Here is a 20,736-nt window from a genome sequence, read left to right on the forward strand (position 1 = left end):
TACGTGGGCGGCTACGGATGATCTCACCCATCCTTACCACTCACGGTTACTTTCGTTGTATTTTAGGCAATTTGGCGTTGCAACGCCTCCTTGCTGGTGTTCACTGTTTTCAGGTGTTTCTATATGTTTTCAGAACTTAATTTTCTTCTGTTACACAAGTGCTTAAAGTTAAATATTCTGTTTATGATTTCATCTTCACTATTTATTATGGTGGTTAGTACCAACGTATAAATTCCCGGGCGGTATTTAGTACCACAATACCAACCTTCGGACGGTAAGTAGTGCAAACCAAAAAAAATAAAGTACCCGGGCGGTATTTAGTGCAATCAAACACTCCCCGGGCGGTATTCAAAGGTTATATAAGGCAGCAGAGAGAATCGGCGGGTCATTCTGAGAGTGATAAGCGAGTCGTGCTGTACTGCGTGAGAGCAGCGCCACAATATATTACATATTATCACTCTCTTTATTGCATTATATATTATCACTCTCTGTCAAGCCTTGCTGTTAAGGCTTAAGCTCTGATAACTCCAGCGATGAAAAAAGAGCATAATTTCGCGGGGAAGGCCAGCTTCAAGGCCTTTCTGGCCCAGCACTACGAGGTCACCCGCTGCCCCACCGATAAAGTACTGCGGGAAAAGCTTTTCTTCCTCTACAAGTGGTACTGCTACGCACACGGCTACGATGTCGCCTCCATCGTCAACATTGGGCGGCTCCTGAGCAAAAAGGGCGTGAAGGCGGGAGCCAGGGTGGGCGGCCGCGATGGCTTCGGTCAGAAGTACGCCTTCGTTGGGCTGACGCTGTCCTCCTCGATGGAACGAACGCGGCCACAGCCTGCCTCACCCGTGCCACAGCCTGCCTCACCCCTGCCACAGCCTGCCTCACCCCTGCCACAGCCTGCCTCTCCCACTACACCCCAGCCAAAGGCACGGCAGGCTGTTCCGGATGTGGTCAAAAGTCACGAGTTCAAGGGCAAGGGCAGCTTCGTCAAGTTCCTGGGGCAACACTACCAGATCACCCGACGCCCCCAGCATAGGGTTCTGCGGGAGGACCTGTTCGCCCACTACCAGCGCTACTGCCACGTGGCCGGCCACCACATCGCCTCCATCGTCAATATTGGGCGGCTCCTTAGCAGAATGGGCGTGAGGGCGGGAGTCAGGGTGGGCGGCCGCTATGGATACGGCCAGAAGTTCGCCTATGTCGGGCTGAGGCGACACCCTTCCTCACCCCTGTCACACCCTGCCTCACCCCAGTCAGAGCCACAGCCGCCATACCCTGCCTCACCCCAGCCAGAGCCACAGCCACCATACCCTGCCTCACCCCAGTCAGAGCCACAGCCGCCACACCCTGCCTCACCCCAGTCAGAGCCACAGCCTCCACACCCTGCCTCGCCCCTCACACAGTCAGAAGGGTCATCCAATGGAATGGATCTCCTCCACCGTACGAGTTATATCTATTCGTCCGTACGGAATAGAACTTTTTTCACGTCCCGGCACTGAATGATTATTTATGACATGATCCTGTTCCGTTCTAGCCCTTTCCTGCCACAGCTTGATTCAAACGAGTCTATTCTCCATTCCACCCACTCCCTGTGGACAGAAACATCCTCTCCGCTCTGAACATAAACCAATTCCACCCTCCCCTCTACCATACTGAACATAGCAAACACTCGCCTCTAACACATGGAACATAACAGTGTCTTCTCTACCACAGTGATGATAGCCACCCCCTCCCTTCTGTATATAGTAATTCTGTATACAGGTAAAGGGGAGGTGGTGGTTATGTTCACTGTGGTATAGAAGAGACTTGTTATGTTTCATGTGGTAGAGTAATTAATTGCTATGTTCAATATGGTAGTGCTATGGTATGGAGGTCTCTCTTCTACCACCTCCATACCATAGTACTTCTTCGCCGGAACACTACCTTGACGTGGTGAAGAAGCTTGTGTATCCCAGTGATCAGTGAAGCTATACTAGTCAGGTGCAACCATACTAGGCAGGTTCACTGTTAGGGATCTGACTAAAAGTGTTCCCCTCGCAGTATTTGCTTGAGCCGGTTTCTGCGAGGTACAGGCTCAAACCATCACCTACACCGCTGACCAATCCTTCCATACCATGGCCCTAGTACTAAGCACCAAAAGAGCATCTAACCATGATGAAGATCAAACCTGCTCTAGAACAACGGGTGTTAAGAATCTCTGGAGACCGAAGGATACGCTTGTTTAAAGTTAAATCTTGGAATGTACAGTCAATCAAAAATGTACCAAGCAGGAGGGGTCCAATGGTATGTGCAATGGTCAATACATTATGCTAAGTCACACAAAAAATAATCTGTTATCATCTGAATAAGCGTGTAATAACAACAGCCACTAACAACTCTCACAACCATGCACTGAAAGTCATCCACAGCCAGGCAGGTTTAACAGTGATGCTTAAGAACATTTAACAATATTCGGATTTATTTAGTACTCATCGTCCATGGTGTTAGATTTCTTTGTACCAAATGCGTACAAATAATAATACAATGGTAATAAATAATAATAATAATAATAATAATAATAATAATAATAACAATAACTAATAATAATAATAATAATAACAATAATAATAATAATAATAGTAATGATCATAATAATTATAATAGCACCAACTCCAATACTGCTAATAAAAACATCAATAATAATATTATTAATTATAATAGTCATCATCATCATCATCATCTAAAAAAGTAATAATAATAATAACAATAATAACAGCAAGAACAAATACATTGCAAAATTGTCCAAGAGCAATTTTGATCAAGAAGAACTTCCCAGTCATTGCCTACAAGAAGCCGAGCTATAAATTGACCTTGAAGTCACTGTCCCAGATCCTGTACATGTCACCTTAGGTCTTTATAGTCTATAAGTCCGTTCAGTTTGGTGACTGTAGCTTTAATCCTTCAGGGAAAGTTACGTGGCATCCGTAATATCCAGAAAAGTCCCAAAGTTTGACACCAGACGATCTCATAGAACAATTAAACGACTGAGTCCATACTCCTTTCCGCCATGCGGCCGCCTTAAGGCTATATTGCAGTAAAATTTCAGCTTGCTAGCTTGAGTGGTTTATGAGATAGCGAGTAATGGCCATTTACTGTTTAAGTGGAAAAAATAATAAGAATACTGACAAAACAACAGAACTTCCCACGGGAATGAGGGAAATTTTAATCATAATAATAATAATAAAATAATAATAATAATTATAATAATAATAGTAATAGTAATAATAATAATAATAATAATAATAATAATAATCCATCATCCAATCCCACGTTGCCCCACGAGGAGCGTAGGAGCCCGGGGCTAGGCATATTGGTCCTGACATTTAAGTGAAAGTGACCAGCCTCATTCATCCCTGAGTGACATTACATGAGCAATAAACCCCAACCACCCCTTGGATATAAACCTTCACCGGCTCAATCCGACTGGAGCGCCGCAATTACCCACTAAACCACCAGGGGCCATAATTTGATTATATGGTTACCACCCCGCGTTGTAAATGGTTTCCTGGTGTACACCAAACCATTCGGCTTGTCAATCAGTGTAGAGTCACCCACAGGCAGAAGGAACAAGAAAGAATGAATGAAAGACAGAAGAGGGAATGTAAAGTCACCCGTAGGCAGGACGACGAAGAAAGAATGAAGTAAAGAAAGAAGAGGAAGGAAGGAAAGGAGCGAGGAGAGGAAAGGGCAAACACCCGAGAGCAGCACTAAATCGAGTGAGTGGATGGTGAGCGCCCCCACCTACCACAAATAATAATAATAATAATAATATGCCTATGCAGATAAACACTGGGAAAGAAGTGCTACGAAACTCCCAAACTAAGAAAACAATTACAGTCTATATATATATATATATATATATATATATATATATATATATATATATATATATATATATATATATATATATATATATATATATATAGGGGGTGGGGGGGAGAGAAAGAAAATAAAATCTAAGTAATTACATGAAAAAAATGAATTAAGTAATTGAATAAAAATAATTATCAGTTAAGACAAAAAATAATAAACAAACATAGTCTCTAACCCAAAAATATACAGATAAACGAATAATGATAAATAAAAATAAACAGTTTAAACCCTGGCCTTGTCATAAGCCAAATCCGTGACCCGACAAGGCCACAGTTCTAATATTGATAACCTTCCTGTGTCACTGGACAATATATAAATAAATAAATAAACAAATAAATAAATAATCCTTTTCAGTTTACGCCATGGAATATCGCCTTTTTTTCTGTACAGAGAGGTGCAAAAGTTAGCCTGATGTCCCACTGCGTCTGTACAGCCAATCAGGGCATGTCCGTCACTTTCCTCCCTGATGCATTATATAAAACAGAAACAGATATTGAGAGAGAGAGAGAGAGAGAGAGAGAGAGAGAGAGAGAGAGAGAGAGAGAGAGAGAGAGAGAGAGAGAGAGAGAGAGAGAGGTGAAATGTGTGCGAACAAGGACGGAGTTACTAGAAGCGGGAGAATCAGGCTCTACCATGGCGTTTCGCTGATTTCTACTAGAGTTTAGCATCTCGTTTCCGCAAAAAAATAGTGGCTGACCGACGGACAGCCCCTGCTATAAATCGCCACGGAAGAGGTGTTACGAAATCTCTAAAGCCAGCCTGAGTAACACACACACACACACACACACACACACACACACACACACACACACACACACACACATGACCTCCTCCTCTTTAATCATGTCTCACAACTTACCTCATGTACTGTACATATTCCTTTTACATCCTTCCTCTCTCTCTCTCTCTCTCTCTCTCTCTCTCCGCTGCTCATTAACACACACCACCTCTCACGTTTCGCTCAGCTTTCCGTCCGCGTTCCTCTCTAACCTGGCCTAAAACTGCCATCTCTCCATCTTGCATGTGGAGTTGGAACGATAGATTAACACCAGAATACGATGCTAGTCACGAAGAAGTACATGGAAAGGATGCAAAACCATAGTAACTTTTTCTTCTGATAGACCAAGTCAAATAAGCTGCAACGGGATGAAAATCTAGGTCAAATTAAGGTGAAAGGACTAAAGATACTAAGCTTGTGTGGTAGTGCTGTGCCTCCCTACCTCACACTCCCCTGCCTCACCTTGCCCTCTCTAACCCTGCCCCTGCCTCACCCTGCCTCAGCCTCACCTTTCCCCTGCCTCATCCTGCCTCAATTATGCACTCCCAGTCTAATACCTGAGCTTGAGCTTGGTATTTAGAGGAACTTGCATATTCTCTCTCTCTCTCTCTCTCTCTCTCTCTCTCTCTCTCTCTCTCTCTCTCTCTCTCTCTCTCATTCTTGACTTCCTACACAACGCTGTTTCCATCCGCACACGCCCAGTCTCTTACACACACATACAGGTATTCACACACACACACACACACAGACACACACACACACACGCACACAGCTTCTCCATACAATTTTCTTCTCATTAAAAACCAGTTAAAGGTCACACCACCTTTAATTTGTACGGAGGACACCTGTAATTTGGTATATGGGTATTTTTTTTATTTAATTTGTTTTTCCTTCCTCTCCTCATCTTCTATAAATAATAATAATAATAATAATAATAATAATAATAATAATAATAATAATAATAATGCGATGGCCAAATCCAGGGGGCTTACGCGATGTACCTTAGCGAGATCAGACCCAACACCAGACGCAAGACCGGACCCAACTCCACCCAGACGCGAGACCACACCCAACACCACCCAGACGCGAGATCAGACCCAACACCACCCACACGCGAGACCACACCCAACACCACCCACACGCGAGACCACACCCAACACCACCCACACGCGAGATCAGACCCAACACCACCCACACGCGAGACCACACCCAACACCACCCACACGCGAGATCAGACCCAACACCACCCACACGCGAGACCACACCCAACACCACCCACACGCGAGACAGGACCCAACACTACCCACACGCGAGACAGGACCCAACACCACCCACACGCGAGACAGGACCCAACACCACCCACACGCGAGACAGGACCCAACACCACCCACACGCGAGACAGGACCCAACACCACCCACACGCGAGACAGGACCCAACACCACCCACACGCGAGACAGGACTCAACACCACCCACACGCGAGACAGGACCCAACACCACCCACACGCGAGACAGGACCCAACACCACCCACACGCGAGACAGGACCCAACACCACCCACACGCGAGGCAGGACCCAACACCACCCACACGCGAGGCAGGACCCAACACCACCCACACGCGAGACAGGACCCAACACCACCCACACGCGAGACAGGACCCAACACCACCCACACGCGAGACAGGACCCAACACCACCCACACGCAAGACAGGACCCAACACCACCCACACGCGAGACAGGACCCAACACCACCCACACGCGAGGCAGGACCCAACACCACCCACACGCGAGGCATGACCCAACACCACCCACACGCGAGACAGGACTCAACACCACCCACACGCGAGGCAGGACCCAACACCACCCACACGCGAGGCAGGACCCAACACCACCCACACGCGAGGCAGGACCCAACACCACCAACACGCGAGACAGGACCCAACACCACCCACACGCGAGGCAGGACCCAACACCACCCACACGCGAGACAGGACCCAATCTTCAAAATATTATTAAGGAATTTTTACGTGGGGTATGGGATGTTTTTATGGATGTTTACCGTATCTCTAAGAAGCCTTCACGCGCTGGCACTAATATATGAATGAGCAGTGGAAATAATGAATATAAAACTGAAGAGATAATGAATGAATGCAGAGATAATGAATAAATGTGGAAATAATAAATAAAACTGTGAATAGATATTGAATGAATGCAGCGATAATGAATAAATGCGGAACTAGCGAATAAAGCTGTGTAGACTAGCAGGAAAGAGATGACAAATTCCTTCACCTGTTTCAAGAATTTAACAGGTAATGCCGGAAATTCTCTCTCTCTCTCTCTCTCTCTCTCTCTCTCTCTCTCTCTCTCTCCACTTGACTTAGAAATTACTTTTAGCTTGTCTTACCCCTCCCTTGCCCCTTTCTCCCCACTTCCCGCCACTTCTAACTGCTTTCGCTTCCTCTTCCTCCTCTTCCTTATCCTCTTATCAGTCTCCCACTCGTCTCTTTCTACCACTTTTCGCGTGTTCTCACTTCCTACCCTCCTCCACTTTCACCTTTCTCTAAATCTTCTCTTCTTGTTTTCATCTTTTTTTCATGCCTGACTCTTTCTTCCATCATCCAAGTTCCTCCTCCTCCTCCTCCTTCTTCTTCTTCGTCTTCTTCTTCTTCTTCTTTAATTCTTCTTCCTTCTCTTTCTTTATTCCTACTTCTTCTTTTAGGTTATTCATCCTTCCTTTTTTACCTTCTTCCCTCCTCCCTCTCTCACTCCTCTCCCTGTCTTCTTTTTCTTCCCTTCTTTCCTGTTTTTCTTCCTCTTCCTTCATCCCTCCCTGCCTCCCTCCCTCCTCCTCTCCTTGTCTCCTGTTTTCCTTCCTCCCATCCAGGTAGATCCCTTCCAGCCAGGCCATTTACCATCTTCCTCCATCCTTCTCCTCTCTTCCTCCCTCCTCCATCCTTCTCCTCTCTTCCTCCCTCCTCCATCCTTCTCCTCTCTTCCTCCCTCCTCCATCCTTTTCCTCTCTTCCTTCCTCCATCCCTCTCCTCTCTCCTTCCTTCCTCCATCTCTCCCCTCGTTCCCTTTTTTCTGTATCTCTCCTTTACTTTCACTCTTCACCTTTCTTTCCTTCCTCTCTCTATTTTTTTTCTCTCTCTCTCCTTCCTTCCTTCCTCTGCCTTCTTTCTGTCTTTTCTTTCATCATTACCTCCCCTCTTCTCTCCTTCTCATTCCTTCCTCCACGTATTTTTCTCCTCCCTCCTCTCCTTCAATTCTCTCTCTCCCATCATCACATCTCTCTCCCTCTTTCTCTCTCTCTCTCTCTCTCTCTAACCTTCATACGTTTTCCTTCAGCTTCACACATCCTCTGTCTGAAGGGGTAAGACAAATTCCCTTACCCCCATGAACTAAGGACATCTATTTTATCATTATGTATTTATTTATTTGTTATTTATTTACTGTTATCGATTTTATTGATTAATTTCTTATCTGTTCTGTTAATTCATTGATTTACTATCTATTTTATTTCTCTATTGTATTTATTTATGTATTTTATCTATTATATTCACTTTTATCTATTCCATAAAATCAATATTTACTCTATATTTTATTTCTCTTGTATTTATTTATATATTCTATTTATCTATTTTATTTACTTATTTATCTATTCAGGTTATTCTTGGTTTAATTTTGCTGAAGAAATACTATATCAACATGGGTCCAAATCTCAACCGTTCCAGAGTTACCATTACTGAAGGCCTTATGGGTGAAAATGGCCTGCCGCATTAGCCCAAAAAGGCATAAGTAATTCTAGCCCCATGGCGGGTGAGAATTAGGCCCAAGTTTATATAGCTGAGAATTAGACCAAGGTTTATATAGCTGAGAATTAGACCCAAGTTTATATAGCTGAGAATTAGACCCAAGTTTATATAGCTGAGAATTGGATCCATGTTTATATAGCTGAGAATTAGACCCAAGTTTATACATCAATTCTTACTCAAATTAACCCCACAAATAATCAAGAAGTAAAATAAAAAATCTCGCTTTACGAATGAAAAAAAAAAAAAAAAGGGTTAGGAAAGGCGCCTCGTAGTGAAGGGGTTAATTTTTTTGTTTTTACCTCCCCTTGTTTTCTTCCCGTTTTTCTTGTCCTTAGCCTCACTGATGCTTTCCTCCACTTAGTCTTTCCTCCATGCTTCTCTCCTGTCCTCCTTCCTTTTTTTCCGCCGTGTCTCCATCCTTCCCTCTTTCCGTCTTCTCTCTTTCTCAGTGCCTTCCTTCTTATCTCCAGTGCTCTCTCTCTCCCTCCCTCCCTCCATATCCTCCTTTCCTCCCTCTCTACCTCTGTGTTTCCCTTCTTACCTCCTGGGTTCTCCCCATCCCTCTCCTTTTCTCTCCCTCTATGCCTCCCTTCTTACCTCCAGGGCTCTCTCCCTTCGTCTCTCCCTCTCCCCATGCCATTTTTCCTTCCTCACCGCCTCCACTTGCTACCCAACCCGTCCCCCTTCTCCACAGCCCTCTTTCTATGCCAATTTCCTTCTCCCCCCCTCCCTCCCTCTCTCTCTCTCTCTCTCTCTCTCTCTCTCTCACTCTCTCTCACTCTCTCTCTCAATTTCCTTCCTTGTGCACCTTTCCTTCCTGCTTCTCACTACCCCATCTCTCCCTTTCCTTCGACTTCCCTTCTTTCCTCTCTTTTCCCTCCACTTAAATCTTTCCCTCCCTTTACCTACATTAAATCCCTCCCTTCCTCCATTTAATCTCTCCATTCCTCCCCTAAAATCTCTCCCCCCTCCGCGCCTCCTTACATAAATCACCCGAAATCCTCGTCACGAACCAGGCTTATGCAAAAACAGCTACACTCATAGTTTTTACACCTTCCTACTTATGTCAGCATCCTCTCTCTCTCTCTCTCACTCTCTCTCTCTCTCTCTCTCTCTCTCTATCTATCTATCTATCTATCTCTTTCCTTCCTTTCACATTTTCTCCTTCCCTTTCCACTCCTCTTCCCCTCCCCCTCCCTCAACATATCCACAAAAGCTCCTCCCCTCTCTCTCTACTCCATCTGTCTTGCTTTCTTCTTTCCCTCCCTCTCTCTGCCTTCTTCCCTCCATCCCTCCACTCTGTTCCTCACTCCAACCTTTGCATAATTCACCTCACATTCTCGCCACGCACCAGCTTCATGCAAAAACATCCCCACTCACTTTTTAACACCGCCATATTGTTTTCTTCCCGATGCTACCACACTGCTGACGAGGTAGGGAGAGGGTGTTGGCAGAGTCCTTTTGTTTCGCTACTTTCTTACGCTCCTACTTACGCTTTCACTCTCTTACTTACGTTGCTACTTACGCTCCTACTTACGTCCTCTTTTTGTTCTGAGTCTTTCTTATGCTCATACGGTTTTGGTATGTTTGCGTATATAGTGTTCCATTGGTACCGTATATTTCCAAATTCTGGCACTGATATGTTTCCTTCTGCTGGCACTGATATGTTTCTTATACCGTATACTGCCTTATGCTGGCACTAATGCTTCCTTATATCGACACTGGTAGGTTTCGTTATAGTACATGTTCCCTTATACCAGCACTGATATGTTTCTTATACCGTATACTGCCTTATGCTGGCACTAATGCTTCCTTATATCGACACTGGTAGGTTTCGTTATAGTACATGTTCCCTTACACCAGCACTGATATGTTTCCAGTTATTCGTAAACTTTCAATCTATTCAACCGTCTATTTGTCCTTATATTACACTAATCTCCTGATACCTAAATTTCTTTATAAACATTACCTATTATCTATACTTCCTGACACATTTTTTTTTTTTTTTTTTTGCCAAAAGTCCCCTTACACCACCACTAATATTTATCTCATATTTTCGCAAACTTTCTATAATGCTGCATCCACATATCTGCACTACTGATCTTATATCCTGACACCTAATATACCATACTTCCACATACCTTTTCTTGACACCTTTTTTTTAAGTTTAAATGTTGAATGAATGGAAGAAAGGTGCTTTTTTTTTTTTTTTTTTGGGGGGGGGAGGCGATCCGTTGATAGTTCTGTTTCTGTACCATCTTTGTTCTTGTTTCTGTATCAGTCCCTTCTCATGAATGCGGGAAAAAGGGTTACTACGATGACGGCGACGACGACGACGACATGACGGCGGCGACGACGATGGTGATGATAATGACGATGACAGTGCTGCTGATGATGATGACAGTGATGGTATTTTTGTCTCTGAGTTTCTTGTTACCAGCACTAATACTTTTTCCCCAGTGGACGGAACTTGGCCACGGGTTCGGTCGGGGTTGTGCAGTAAAGTTTGTGATTCTGGGAGGGTCGGACTGAAATCTGTGGGTTCCGGGCCGTGGCGGATGGATTGCATCGGACAATTGCTGTCTGAGTCCGAATTTAAGTAGCGTCATATCTTACAATGACGACGGTAGAAGGTACTGACGAAGGGAAGTGGGTCTATATGGGATGAGGAAAATTTTAGAGAGATTGAATTTCTACTTACATGGGTAAATTTTCAAGAGCCAAAGTATCTACTCATATGGGTGAAATTTACTTTTTTTTTTTTTGTCTGACCAACATGACACTTTTCCGTGACACACACACACACACACACACACACACACACACACACACACACACACACACACACACACACACACACACACACACACACACACACACACACACACACACTCAAACTGGAGTACTAAGGAGGGCACACGGCAAAAGGCATGTTGGTCCTTTCGTCTCCGCCACAGGGAAGGTTGTAACTAAGGAAACTATCCTAGGGGGCAACAAACCACGATAACTTTATATTAATATCCTGTACTCACAAACACAATTATTGGGCAGTGTCAATCTCCCCATGGCCCCTTTCACAACGCCGCCAGTACGTTCTTATCAGGATTCAGAGTGACATCTCGGGGTTCAAACTAATCCCAACCTTACCCTTTTCAGACTGACAAGAATCTCATCTCCATCACAGAATAATCCGGTGCGGCTCGTTATGTCCCTCTACAGATGTGTTCGTACCCTGTTGCCCGCCTGATTTATTTCCTCTATGGGTCTGGAAAGTTTTTGTCACTTCCTTTCTAGAAACTTTTTTATGCTGGCTCGCGTACTCTTTTATACTCTACGATTCTTTTCCAATTAAGTTCTTTCCAGATTCTTGATTATCTTCATAGTGGGGTCATTAAATTGCTAAAAATCTGTCACTTAAAATGCGATTGTAACATAACCTACACATTCATTCTTTCTGTTAATTTGCTTAATCGAAAGGTTTCCTCTTCCTGCCGAGACCGTAATTCCTGATTACCATAATTCAGTCACACATAAGCAGCCCTGATGAAGCTCAGTATATCAGAAAAGAAAGGTCGGGGGGAAAGTACAGTATATGACCGAGGCGGGAGGGGGGGGGGAGGTACAATATAACGCCCTAATGTTTCCCAGAAAATCGTGTGAAAATTAGTTTGCTTTGTGTTTTGGACTGGTCATTTCCACCTTAAAAGTGCGGACTAAGATGCCTCGCCCCGGACCTCTCCCCTCCTGATGGGTCAATAAAGGACTGGAGGACAGATGGAGGTCACTGTAGGGCGTAGATATGTATTGTATTTTTAAAGATTTCTCCAACAGACGCTGAAAACCATCCTCTATAGAAACACACACACACACACACACACACACACACACACACACACACACACACACACACACACGTTATCGCTAGTATCGTGGCTATTCTGATCGGTTAATTTAGATACATGTATATATCAACAGGAAAATATTAAAAGGCAGTCTACAGGTCGTTCAACATTCTAACCTTTCCTCTCCTTTCTCTCTCTCTCTCTCTCTCCTCTGACGTTTCCTGACAGCACACCACTTCCTTGTTGTCCAAAGCTTATACATTTTTTTTTTCCACCCCTTGCAGTTTCCATCTCTAAATTTTGCTCAGATTCTTGTTGATGCCCTTCCACTCTGGTTTAGCTGTTCTCCTTTAAGTTTTGTTTTTCACTTCATGTTTTGCCCATCAAGACGGTTTTACTTTTCACTTTAACGTTTCCTGGTTTTCACTTTTGTTGGTTTTCACTTCGTGTTCTGGTTTTCACTGCTACGTTTTCGCTTTCCACTCTTCGGTGTTGCTTTTCGCCCTTACGTTTCTGCATTTCACTAGCCTTCTTGCTTTACACTCTTCATTTGGCTTTTTTACGCTTTTTGCTTTTCACTCATATTTTTTAACTTTGCATTTTCTTTCCCACGAGGTGTGCTCTCCAAGCGCCTTATGGAAGTACACCCTTAATTTCTCATCACACTTTTCTCCACGTCTTCGCATTTTTTGGCCAACTGTGTGAGGGTGATATGATTTCCTCTCTCTCTCTCTCTCTCTCTCTCTCTCGTGGACTGTGAGACATGTTCGTGGAATTGGCTGACAGTGTGTGAAAAACTGGTGATCAAAATGCCTGCCACAGTTTACAACTATAGTTCATTCACCTAACATGAAGAAAATTTCCGTCCTTTTGCAGTTTATTTCCCGTAGCTCAGTGGTCAGCTTCTCATCTCGTCTGCCCTTATTCTTTACCTTACTTACAGAAGATTATTGTCTTTGTTACATGGCAAACATAGATAGAGCACACACAAAAATCTACTCTCTAATCAAATTGGGACACACACACACACACACACACACACACACACACACACACACACACACACACACACACACACACACTCGCTGGTGCAGTGGTAACGTTCTCGCTTGCAATCTGGTAGACGGGAGTTCGCGCCTCGCTCAGGTTGCGAAAAGTTTCACTGACGAAGTGGGTGGTTACTGTCCCCCTTGAGCAAGGGGACGGGTGTGTGGGTGTGTGAAGGTCACAGCCTTGCCCTTAGAGCTCCCTTCCGGGAGGGTAAAAGCTGACGATCACGACCATCAAGTGATCCTGACCGACCCGGTGAATTACACACACACACAATCAATGCTTCTCTTCTGGTTTACTTCCGGCATCAAATCCCTCGAGTCTTGGAACTTTTCCTTCCCCACTACCACATCATTATTAACACCACCACAACCTCCACTACCACCACCACCACCACCACCATCACCATCACCATCATCACCACCACCACCACCACCACCATCACCACCACCATCATCACCATCACCACCATCACCACCACCACCACCACCACCACCACCACGGCCTTTCATCTTTAACACTTTGATCTTTGTATTTTCCTGAACTGAATAAAATCGTCAGGAGTCAACGTCAACATATGACAGGGTACTTGACATTTTTTTTCTTTTCTTTTTTCAGTGGCGAGAGTTTGAGTTAAACAAAAATCTTCAGGTGTTAATTGGAGTGATCTTAAATGTCGGATACAGTTTTTAACCTCGCTGTGGCTGTAACTTCCTTGTAACAGTATAAGATCGCGTTACGTCAGCTGGAAGAAGGACAAAGCTCTAAAATCTCGAGAAAAAGTACATTAGGATAGCTTCTAATCTCTGCAAAGGGATTTTTTTTTTTTTCGAGTGGAGTGAAAATATATATAAGACCAGCCGAAATAAACACGGAGTACTTAATTCTCGGCAAAAAGTATATCTAAATCTATATCTATATCTGTATCTATTTATCTATCTCTTGGGATGATTTCAACCTTCATCTGAGCTAAGAAAGAGTATAGCTAATTCACGACAGTTCCTATCATCGTGTACGTGGAATATACCTTTAAAAAAATAAAACTGAGCCAAGTTAAGGTGAAAAGCGTACGGGCTAATTCACAAGAGCAAGTTCCTTCCACGACCATCATCATAATAAAAATCTGAGCCAAATTAAGGTGAAAAGAGTATGGGTTAATTCGCAAGAGCAAGTTCCTACCACGACCATCATCATAATAAAAATCTAAGCCAAGTTAAGGTGAAAAGAGTATGGGCTAATTCGCAAGAGCAAGTTTCGACCACAACCACCATCATGAGGGCAAAGGAGGGCTGCACAAACTTTCCAACTAGGATTGAGGATCTTATCGGGCCCCGCCTAAAACATTACAGATCGAGTGCAAACGCCTTCCCCAAAGTTTCCCGACCGAGTTTGCCCGGTGTTAAAGGCCTCGTTCGTTGCACTAAGCGGTCACTCGAGGTCGCGGTTACGGTCGAAGGCTTGGGATTCAAACGAGGGGGGTGTGGGTGGGGTTGTCTCACTTTCGGCTTGCAAGGGAGTGAGGTGATATTTGTTAACAAGGCTGGGTGTGACAGTGACAGTGAGAAATAAATGGTTTAATATAATATGAAAACTGAAGATATGTAGACTATCGTTAAAGAAAGGTGAGAGAGAGAGAGAGAGAGAGAGAGAGAGAGAGAGAGAGAGAGAGAGAGAGAGAGAGAGAGAGAGAGAGAGAGAGAGAGAGAGATTAACATCATATAAAACTGACGCTATTTAGACTACTGTTAAAGAAAATTGAGATGGATTTTCACAACGGACCATGAATATTAATTACAGCACCACGCATCCTCGCGGTCACCAGCGTACCGTCCATACTGAATCATGTTAACACTCTCTCATACGTGACTGGTAAAACAGCGGTACCAGGGATGTATTTATACCCCATCCTGGCCAAATCCTACACATTACTACAGACTGAGGTATTTAAGGCAGGTCTATTTTTACCACTATATCTTTTGTTGTCTATGTCTTTCCGCAGTGTTTCATGCCACTTGTCTCTTCTCTCTCTCTCTCTCTCTCTCTCTCTCTCTCTCCAATAAGTGCTCCCGTCTTATTAACATCTCCCTCCCTCCCTCTTTCTCTTTCTCTCTTTATCATTCTTTCTTCCTCTCTTTCTTTCTCTCTTTCCTTCTCATACATACACACTTTTTTAGTCTCCAATGCACCAAGTTTCGCTTCATCTTACGTTTTTAATTTCTCCATCGTTCCATTAATTTCCTCCAGATTTCTCTCTCTCTCTCTCTCTCTCACACACACACACACACACACACACACACACACACACACACACACAGATTTTTGTCTAGTGAGCACATTTGCCCTCCTGTGTTTCGATTTATTATCAAACCTTCATTTTGTACTGTTTATATATTATTTATCTTTAGTGTTTGTTTCGTCGGTCTGTTTGTCTGCTTGCTTGTCTGCTTGTCACTTTTTCAGTCACTCATTCACTCACTATCTATCTATTTATCTATCTGTATATCTGACTATCTATCTATCTGCTGTACAGTATATTTGTTTATCTTTGTGTCTGAATGCCTATGTCTGTTCTTCGGTCTGTCTGTCTGTCTGTCGTCTCTATGTCTGTCCGTCTGTCTCTGTTCATTCCTGTCCGTCTGTCTCTGTTTACGTCTGTCTGTCCGTCCATCTGCCTGTCTGTCTACATCTATCTATCTATCCATCGATCTATCTACACCTCTGACCCTCTTTCCCACCCTTCCAGCACCAACACATTCTACCAAGCCTGCCCTACACACCCCCATCATTCAATTATCTCGGCCACAGCCAACCCCATGATTTATTAACACACGCTACACACAAATCAGGCTCTAATCCTACTTATTTTTCACCATACACGCTTTTTTCATTTATTCATTTTTATTTATTTGAGGGTGTATCAGGGTGGAAGATTTTATAACTCTCTCTCTCTCTCTCTCTCTCTCTCTCTCTCTCTCTCTCTCTCTCTCTCCATAAAACAGAGGGATGGTGCTGTTTGCCTGTGCGAGTGAAGTGATTTTTTTTTTTCGATTTATGTCTAGTCCTGTCTGTCTGACACCCACACACACACACACACACACACACACACACACACACACACACACACACACACACACACACACACACACACACACACACACATACCTGCATAAAAGAAGTGGAGCAGAGGATGGTGGAGTCGTCGTCTGTGTGGCATATTAGCCCCTCCTGCAGAAAAAAATAAATAAATAAAACACTAGATTAAGAAGATACTGATACTTAAACTGATTACTGCAGAAAAAAAATTACTGATATTTTTAGTGTTTCCTGTAAATAAAAAAGAAAGTAAATGAAGGTACAGATTCTTATTAAATTGCTTCCTACAGTTACTGAAACTTATTACAATGCATCCTGTAGAAAAAATAAAAAGAATATAAGGGTAATGATATTTTTTAAAGATGCTTCCTGTAAAAACAAAAATGTAATATAAGGGAACTGATACCGTCCTGCTTAGGCTGCTTCCTGTAAAACACACACACACACACACACACACACACACACACACACACACACACACACACACACGCGCGCCAATAAATGAACTGATACTCCTTAGATTGCCTCATTTATAAGAAAAAGAACAAAACGAAACAGAAGTATTTAAGGTAATGATATTTTTCTTTTTCAAATGCCTCCTGCAGAAGAGCAAAAAAATATATATTTATATGTAAATGGTGTCTTGTACCCAAAAAAAAAAGAAAAAAAAAAGTATGTGCTGCTATTTCTTGGATGTGTGATAAAGTATCTCGGTTGAATATCTAAAAACAATTACTGCATCCTACTGAAAAGAAAGTATTGCAGGTCGATAATTTATAGGTGTGGATGTAGATATTCTTCGTGTAAAACTGGAATATTATTTGGCATCAGCAGCATTGAGAAGTTAAGAGCATTACAAGTTAAAAAAAAAGTCTCATGCATTTTGTTTTTACTTGGACGCTAGAGGTAAACATTTTTTTTGCGATGACGTCACTGGTTGATTTAGATACGTAACCAGGGTATTGAATTTTGTATGCAGTCTTCTGTGTTGAAAGGAAGAAACAAAGGCTGAAAGACTGCAAAGAATCAATCTTTTCAACAGTCATCATTATCGCTATTATTATCATCATCATCATCATCATCATAATTTACATGTTTTTCCCATAAATCCTCCAAAAGATGAGAGAGAGAGAGAGAGAGAGAGAGAGAGAGAGAGAGAGAGAGAGAGAGAGAGAGAGAGAGAGAGAGAGAGAGAGAGAGAGAAATCAATTACTCTATTTATTCGTTTTTGTTATGCAATGACCGAAAGCACGATAATGGCAGCGTCATTTACCCACACTCCCTCTCTCACCCAAACATCCATCCTTCCATCCATCCATCTTTTCATCCATCAATGCATCTCATTCTTTCACATTCACTCTCTCCTGTCGCGTATAATGGCGGACACCACAACTTATGTATAACCCCTTCGCTGCGATGATACGTATTTCATTCCCTATTGCTACCATCCATCCATCCGCTTAGTTATCTGTCTTAACACCTTCACTGTAATTCTTGTTTCCCTTCACCCAGCCAAGCATCCTTCCACCCATCCATCTCTTTATCCACCCATCCATGCATCTTATCCATCATTCATACATCCATCTATCCTAACTTCTTCAGTTCGATGACGCGCATTTCCATTGCTACTAGCCGTCATCCATCCAGTCTTTCATCCACCCACCCAGCCATCCATCTTTACTTCATTATGATAAGCCCGATTTCATTTTCATTTCATTTCTTTACCATCCATCCATCCATCTCTCTACCTACTTACTCATCCATCCATCCATCATCCTTCCAACTGGTTTGTTTTCCAGAGACATGAACAGGAAAACATAAAAGTTAAACGTTCTCCTGACTTTTCTACTTGGAGCTGTGTGTGTGTGTGTGTGTGTGTGTGTGTGTGTGTGTGTGTGTGTGTGTGTAATCAGTTTCTTTTCACCTGATGGAACTAGGTCACTCTCACAACTTCGTGGTTTCATGAAATTTGATGAGCCTTTTGTATTAGGCAGGTATGAATCTCCTTGGTTATTAGTCGTCATATATAGAAACTGGGGCACTCTCACAACTCAAATACTACGTTGTGGTTGCATGAAATCAGATGAGTCTTAGTTATGAGGTAGGAATGAGTCTCCTTGGTTACTAGTCAAATTAACTCTCTAGTCTGATTTCACCCTGCCATCAACCGAGCTGAGAGGGGTTAGGGGTCTTTGTCAGGATAGAACAGACTCGCTATAGTGGCCGTGTTGGTGCAAAAACTAGTATTCCCTGTATTGTACAAAGAACAATACGTATGACAAACTTTTAGTCTTTTTTCCATGTTAGTCGATAGCACCCCTTACCTTTCTACTCGGCGTTATATATACCATGTGGTCAATATCTATCTGTCTATCTATCTATCTATCTGCGGCGTGTTGCGTGTGGGTGGTTGACCTAGTGAAGCAAAAGCCAGTATTCTAGTATGGCACAAAAACAATGCAGCAGATGTACTATGATTCTCTCAGTTTAATTTGGCCCAGATTTGTTTCTTTTTGTAGCCTGTTTCACGTGGCTCAGTACCAGAAAAACATAATACCACGGCTCTACGTCCTTTCCACTGCAGTTCTTCGTGGCTAACATCACAATACAATGTTAATATACTCTTACAACTTAGTACTAAAGATGGAGAGAAGGCAATTTTTGGCCAACCTAGAGTAAAAACAGTATATATATATATATATATATATATATATATATATATATATATATATATATATATATTGCTTTTTTAAACTTTCTTCTTCCATGCATATGTAGTGGCAATCATATCACTCCTGAAGCTCATACATATTATTCTGGAAAGTCTGTTGATTCCGAAGATTGTTTTACTGGACTGGTTTCTGCAGTCATTGCTCACTGCCTTATGTTTCGTATTAATGAAAGGTACAGTAATTATGTCTGCACCAGTAAAGGAGATGCTCTGTGTATGTGTCTGGGTTCCTCTACAGCATTTACTGACACCTGACAAAGATCGCAACCCTTTTCAGATCAGTTGATGGCCAGGTGTAGTCAGACTGGAAGAGTATTGTCCGTTACTGCCACTGAGCTGCGTGAAATAAGTTGCGGAGGGACAAGAATCTGAGCCAAATTAGATTAAAAACCGTAGAGTAACCAAGGGGACTTATTTCCACCTCATAATCACAGATCACTAAATTCTGCTACGAGTATAGTGGTGGTGGAGGCTTTGTGCAAGTCTGGGCTCCCTGCATCGTGCAAACACCCAAGCGTCGGCCATACGTTTTTTTCCGATTTTTCCTCCGCCCGTGTTAGCTGATCGCAGGCCTGACCTCTCTACTGGGGAAGGACAAGTCATACGTCACTCTTGCTTGTGGAAAAAAAATTGATATAAAAGTTTTTTTAATTAAATTTTATTTTTCCTCACGTGTATAATCTACTACCACCACCATTATTGGTATACTACTACTATTAATACCAATACCACCATTACTACTACTAATGCTACTACTACTACTACTACTACCACCAACTCCACTACTACTACTGCTATTACTACTACTACCATTACCACCACCTCCACTACTACAACTACTACTATAATCACACCATCACCACCACAACCCAATTATATTTTTCCCCGTTCGAGTTTGCTGCCTATGCTCCTGGCCTCTCTACCCTGATCAATATATACACATACAGGTCAGGTGTGGGTGGCTCCAGCGGTGTTAGTGTTGGTGTACATGCGAATATTCCTGCATCGTGCAAAGAACAACACGACTGACATACAAGTTTTACTCTCTTCATTTGTATTCTCTCTCTCTCTTTTTTTTTTTCCATGTGACCTCTGCAGCGAGACGGGTAAGTCATATTTCACCCTGGCCTCGTCTCCTGGCCTGAGTGACGCTGCAGTGGCCGCGACGCTAACGGCCCCCACCAAATTGACTCGCCCCTTCATGATGCCGGCCAGCTCAGAGTACCAGAGAGGGACGCCATCCAGTGCTGTCCAACTCCGAGACTCATTATACAGCAAATCAGTTCCAGCGAGAAACATCCATTCAGTCTGTAGGACGATTTATTTTATAATGTTGTTCCCATAGTCTGACGATTTTATTTTCCTAAGGAAATGAACGAAGACGTCTTTACTTATTCTCACTACCGCCACATAATCTAAGTACGTTTATGGGGGACCTCTCGTAAGGGAGTCAGAGAGTCATCACTCACCTCTTTAGCATGAAATGTCTCCCCGAAGCCAATCAAACTGTCGGGAGTTG

The sequence above is a fragment of the Coenobita brevimanus genome, chromosome 52, assembly GCF_032717465.1.
Source record: "Coenobita brevimanus isolate Jiangsu-jjx chromosome 52, ASM3271746v2, whole genome shotgun sequence".
Lineage (NCBI taxonomy): Eukaryota > Metazoa > Arthropoda > Malacostraca > Decapoda > Coenobitidae > Coenobita > Coenobita brevimanus.